The sequence below is a fragment of the Oncorhynchus kisutch genome, unplaced genomic scaffold, assembly GCF_002021735.2.
Source record: "Oncorhynchus kisutch isolate 150728-3 unplaced genomic scaffold, Okis_V2 scaffold942, whole genome shotgun sequence".
Lineage (NCBI taxonomy): Eukaryota > Metazoa > Chordata > Actinopteri > Salmoniformes > Salmonidae > Oncorhynchus > Oncorhynchus kisutch.
This window is the reverse complement of record NW_022262887.1, coordinates 17,501-23,954: the sequence shown is the minus strand read 5'-3', so window position 1 is coordinate 23,954 and position 6,454 is coordinate 17,501. Positions and strand designations below refer to the sequence as shown.

Below are 6,454 nucleotides of genomic sequence, written 5' to 3'. Positions count from 1 at the left end.
AGAAAAGAACCTGTCATGTCAGAGGCAGGAAAATCCAGGCTTTTAAGACTCTATAGTTGGAGTCCATCCATGCTTTATTCATGAAGGACACGCTGAATGTTAAAAAGTCAAATAGTCTCCTCTGTGTCTTCCTCTCCCCTTCCCTCTTCCTCTGTCTTTGGTGCGTGTGCCAGGTGCCACTGTCGCTGTGGACTCCTGCTCTGACCGTCCGGCAGCTCCTGTCCTTATCACCGACATCACCACCCGGACCCGTAAAAATACCCCCCCCCCCCCACACACACACACCACTTTTGTTGCACATCATCATTCAACGTAAATGTGGGGTAAAGACAAACCTGGAAAATCAATGTGTATCCAGTCTTGATAGGCTAGGCTACTACACTAGGTCCAGGGCTGCATCCCAAATGATTCCCCATTCCCTACTACTTTTGACCAGGGCCCTGGTTAAAAAGAAGTTAACTAAATAGGGAAGAGGGTCTGAACTATATAGGGAATATATATAGGACTATATGGGGAATATGGAATGATTTGGGACACAGCCCAGGACCCAGTGTAGTAGCCTAGTCTTTACCCCCACATTTAAATGGAATGACGATGAGCAGTGAAAGCAGATAATACAGCCTAAGTGCCCTCTTACTGCGAAGGCTTTCCAAAGTCTACTGGGAAGTGGGGGTAGCAGGTGTGTGTGTGTGTGTGTGTGTGTGTGTGTGTGTGTGTGTGTGTGTGTGTGTGTGAGTGTGTGTGTGTGAGTGAGTGAGAGAGAGAACGGGTTTTTGTGACGTGTGTGTTTCAGTACTTTAACTTCCTCTTATCATGAAGTCGTGACTGTCAGACCCATTTCATCCAGGAGAATAAGTTCGGCATCACACGGAGAGCAGCAGGAGCCTCCAACTGCCTCGAGGCACTGATAAAATACACCATCACGCGCTCTCCAGGCACACTGGGGAGCTAGCGGGCAGCCCACGTGCAGTTAGTGGTCCAAAACACTTTCTTCAAACAACGCAATTGTTAACTATACAATCCTCACAGTTTACGTCGATACAGTCCTGCAGCAATTGTTAAACAATTCTGCTGAAAATATGAAAAATAAGGTAGACTAGGTTTATTTATTTAAGATATATTTTAATTTATCCATGTATTAGCCTACATCTGGCAGGCTATCCCCTGCGTGTGAGGGGTCAGTCTAGCTGTCAATGCAAGTCGAATATTGGGGAATAATTCCAGGCGCAATTTGGAAATATGGTTCTCTGTTGAGTTGAGTTTTGTAACAGAGTAGCGCAGGCATCCGTCCTCTCTCAGGCTTCCACCGGGTCACGTGACGCGTTCCATTTCAGTTCGAAGCTCAGAGCGTTCTAACCCCGAATCGTCCACGGAGCCAGCCCGAGTTTTAACGACAATAATTCTCTTAGACATACGGGATATATTTATATGCCTATCATTTATGATACATTTGGTGTGTAAAAAAAACAGTTCCAACTGAAAAAGAGAGGTTCGTCATTTATGCTTATAAACGTGGCGTAGGGAATACTGAGTGAAATGTAGCCTAAACAGTTGCAAAAACATATTTCTCGGTTCTGTAGACATGCGTAGCATGGTAGAATAGGGACACGGATCGAATTTAGCTCAAATGTCAACGCGGCGAGTTTGTGGCGTTTGGCTGAAACCGCAAGTCTGAGGAAAGGCGCGGGCCACTCCGACGGACGACGAGGATACGACGTGATTTTGTTTCAATAACAGAGTTACAGGGAATTTCAATGTGATCCATTACGTCCATCGACATGTTAGCACATTAATCTGTACGCATTCGATTTCAATTTGTTATTGTGACACACCACTCGAAAGTGGAGGGGCAAAGATCAGATCAGGACTGAGTGCACGTGTTTGTGAGAATTACCGGAGACGCAGACATCTAAACGGATCGGTTCGTACTCTACAAAGACCACGACGCGGTTAATTTCTGACGACTTCGATGGTGTATGAACGCGTTGACAGTCCTGGATCTACAGCTGCGCTTTGCCGTCAACTTTTGACACTCTCTCCCGGAGATAATAACCCCACTCCGGCACACCCCCATCCAAGTTTTGAGCGTCGGATTCCGGGGAAGGGAAGAAGGGCACGGAGGAGATATGGCGGTGACGGTGACTTTATCGCTCTCTCTTCTTCTCTTATCTCTCTCAAGTAAGTAGCCTTAATGGTAAACCGTTTGTGTTTGTAAATGTCATGTTTTGCACGCAGAAGACTAACTCAAAATGAACGCCGCTCGGGTTGCCAACATTGTTTTTAAATTAGGCAATGTCATGAAGTCGTTTGTGAAATACATCTAGGCTATAAACTACAGACTGAAATAAAACGCTTTTCGAAATGTATTTGGATAGGCTATTACTCCAGTAAGGAACCATATTATATACATTATAACGTATATATATATATATATAGCAACGAAGACAGCTGCCAAAGTCGATTGATATTTTCGTATAACCGCTTATGTAAGTGTGTTGTTTCGCCCTGTCCTCGATCTTTAGGTCTTGAAAACTTGCAGGGGAGTTGCCGTTGTCCGTTGTTCTGAAAGTTCGCCACGATTACAGACGGCATTACCTCTCCTCTCTTCTCCCTCTCTCCTTGTTGACTAATCTCAGCAAACTGTCAGCACCATGGACAGCGCACACGGATTCAACTCTCTCATGTCTGTCTATATTGAATAGAGTAGTATTCTGTTCAATCTCGCTAGACATTTGTAAAGGAAAACCTTCATGCCTAATGCTGTTCAGTCAACGTTGGGCCCTTGGATTGACTTTAGTGTTCAACGTCTGTCCATTGAGGCTTTGTTAACAAGCTATAACGATTTAGTACAGAACATTAATGACACTGAGTCAATACAACTATGGCAGGAGAAGTCTAATGTACTGTAATGTACCTACACACAACTGGTACACTAATAGTATTTCTCAGTCCTGGTCCTGGGGAGCCAGAGGGGTTTTGCCATGACACTAACACACCTGATAAAGCACATCAACTCATCATCAAGCCTTTGATGATTTGAATTCGGTGTGTTAGTACTAGGGCAAAACCAAACATGGAGGGGGGGGGTGATGTTACCAGGCAGGCCAAAACTCCACCCCACAAAACAGGCCAATATGTTGGGGCATGGACTCTACAAGGTGTCGAAAGCGTTCCTCGCGTTCCACAGGGATGTTGGCCCATGGTGACTCCGATGCTTCCCACAGTTGTGTCAAGTTGGCTAGATGTCCTTTGGGTGGTGGACCATTCTTGATACACACTGGAAACTGTTGAGTGTGAAAAACCCAGCAGCATTGCAGTTCTTGACACAAACCAGTGAGCCTGGCATCTACAACCATACCCTGTTCAAAAGGCACTTAAATATTTTGTCTTGCCCATTCACCCTCTGAATAGTACACACACACAATCCATGTCTCATGTCTGAAGGCCTAAAAATCCTTCTTTAACCCGTCTCCTCCCCTTCATCTACACTGATTGAAGTGTCATCAATAAGGGATCACAGTTTTCACCTGGATTCACTTGGTCAACCTGTCATGGAAAGAGCAGATGTTAATAATGTGTTGTACCCTCAGTGTATATAAAACACAACATAATCACATGTTTGACTTCACTAGGCCTTTATAGAAACACTGCAGGAGTAGATAGTCCCATTATGACAGAACAGGCAGAGTGTTCAGCCAGACTGCAGATACCTGAAGGGATGCTCAGCCAGACTGCAGATACCTGAAGGGATGCTCAGCCAGACTGCAGATACCTGAAGGGATGCTCAGCCAGACTGCAGATACCTGAAGGGATGCTCAGCCAGACTGCAGATACCTGAAGGGATGCTCAGCCAGACTGCAGATACCTGAAGGGATGTTCAGCCAGACTGCAGATACCTGAAGGGATGTTCAGCCAGACTGCAGATACCTGAAGGGATGCTCAGCCAGACTGCAGATACCTGAAGGGATGCTCAGCCAGACTGCAGATACCTGAAGGGATGCTCAGCCAGACTGCAGATACCTGAAGGGATGCTCAGCCAGACTGCAGATACCTGAATGGATGCTCAGCCAGACTGCAGATACCTGAAGGGATGCTCAGCCAGACTGCAGATACCTGAAGGGATGCTCAGCCAGACTGCAGATACCTGAAGGGATGTTCAGCCAGACTGCAGATACCTGAAGGGATGCTCAGCCAGACTGCAGATACCTGAAGGGATGCTAGGCCAGACTGCAGATACCTGAAGGGATGCTAGGCCTAACATCTATCTGATAACTACCCAGAACCTACAGACATGCTAACATCTATCTGTTAAATACCCAGAACCTACAGACATGCTAACATCTATCTGATAAATACCCAGAACCTACAGACATGCTAACATCTATCTGTTAAATACCCAGAACCTACAGACATGCTAACATCTATCTGATAAATACCCAGAACCTACAGACATGCTAACATCTATCTGTTAAATACCCAGAACCTACAGACATGCTAACATCTATCTGATAAATACCCAGAACCTACAGACATGCTAACATCTATCTGTTAAATACCCAGAACCTAAAGACATGCTAACATCTATCTGATAGCTACCCAGACCCTACAGACATGCTAACACCTATCTGATAGCTACCCAGACCCTACAGACATGCTAACATCTATCTGATAACTACCCAGACCCTACAGACATGCTAACATCTATCTGATAGCTACCCTGACCCTACAGACATGCTAACACCTATCTGATAGCTACCCAGACCCTACAGACATGCTAACATCTATCTGATAGCTACCCAGACCCTACAGACATGCTAACACCTATCTGATAGCTACCCAGACCCTACAGACATGCTAACATCTATCTGATAGCTACCCAGACCCTACAGACATGCTAACACCTATCTGATAGCTACCCAGACCCTACAGACATGCTAACATCTATCTGATAGCTACCTAGAACCTCCAGACATGCTAACATCTATCTGATAAATACCCAGAACTTCCAGACATGCTAACATCTATCTGATAAATACCCAGAACTTCCAGACATGCTAACATCTATCTGATAAATACCCAGAACTTCCAGACATGCTAACATCTATCTGATAAATACCCAGACCCTACAGACATGCTAACATCTATCTGATAGCTACCCAGACCCTACAGACTTGCCAACACCCATCGAGGGGTTATGGCCAAGCTTAAGGGTCAAAGAGCAATTTGCGACCGGCTGCTTTACTCCAAAGATTATATTTTATGTTGACAAGATAGCCGAGTGACAGCTCTAACAATGGAAATACTTGTCCTCCGTGATTGAAGGCAGGTGAGATTAGGTGGCACCATTTTAGCCAATGAGAGATCAGATACGCGTGTGAACAACAGGCACAACTAAGCCGTTTTTCTACATTTTGCTGGAATACACGTGCATTCACATATATCAGTACATTTGTAACAGCCTAAACATTCAGACATTTCTATTAAATCAAATAAGCCTCGTGTAAATCGACAGTCCCTCATAGTCCTCCATACAAAAAGGGCTTATCTCACCCAGATCTTGGGTGGAGTAACTCTCTCTCACTTCGCCCCTTCCTCTCTGCTTACTCCAACACATACCGTATTCACTTAATAATGTCAGTTTGTATTGAACCGTGAAGGTATACGTTCAAGTTCAATTGAGTTTCCAGGGAGACAGAGAGACAGATTGATTCTCTGTAGAGTCGTGATGATGTCTACCACGGCCCCAGCCTCAGTCTGTCCTGCTAGCTAGATGTACACTAGGACCTCACAGCTTGGGGTGGAGGTGTAATCCAGTGATCCAGGTACAGAAGCCAAGGTACATGAACCCACAGAGGAAAAGGCCAGTCTCCTGCAGTCTGTTGAGCACACACACACACACACACACACACACACACACACACACACACACACACACACACACACACACACACACACACAGAAACACACAGAAACACACACACGCAGACAGACACAGGAACACACAGGAACACACACACACACACAGAAACATACACATACAAATACAGGTGCACACACAAACACACTGTGCAGACCAATGACAGCTGAGCATTAGTGATCTACCCAGGATGCAGTTCTCATCAGGCGGTAACAAGAGAGTTGTGTCACTCTGCCAACAGTCCCATCCCAACAGGGAGGGGGGGTGACAGTTCTTTCTCACGGGCGCCTCAGTCTGCTTTTATTTCCCTTACCGTTAACATTAATGAAGGCCAGCGTTCCTCAGCTCCAGTCCAGGAGTTCCCTTTGGATTGCACATATTTGTTCCATCCCAGCACTAATACCCCCGATTCCACTATTCCAGGGCTTGATGGTTCGATTGAGTCGTTGAATCAGGTGTGTTAGTGCTGGGCTGAAACAAAAAACACTTATGACTGTGTTATGGAGGGTTATGACAGTGTTATGGAGGGTTATGAGA

The 6,454-nt window shown here is 45.5% G+C and overlaps 1 pseudogene; it reads left to right on the top strand.

The window, feature by feature from the left end:
- The first annotated feature begins 1,148 nt into the window (after nucleotides 1-1,148).
- The window catches only part of LOC116363554 (neuronal acetylcholine receptor subunit beta-2-like), a 22,662-nt pseudogene continuing 17,356 nt past the window's right edge, over nucleotides 1,149-6,454 (top strand).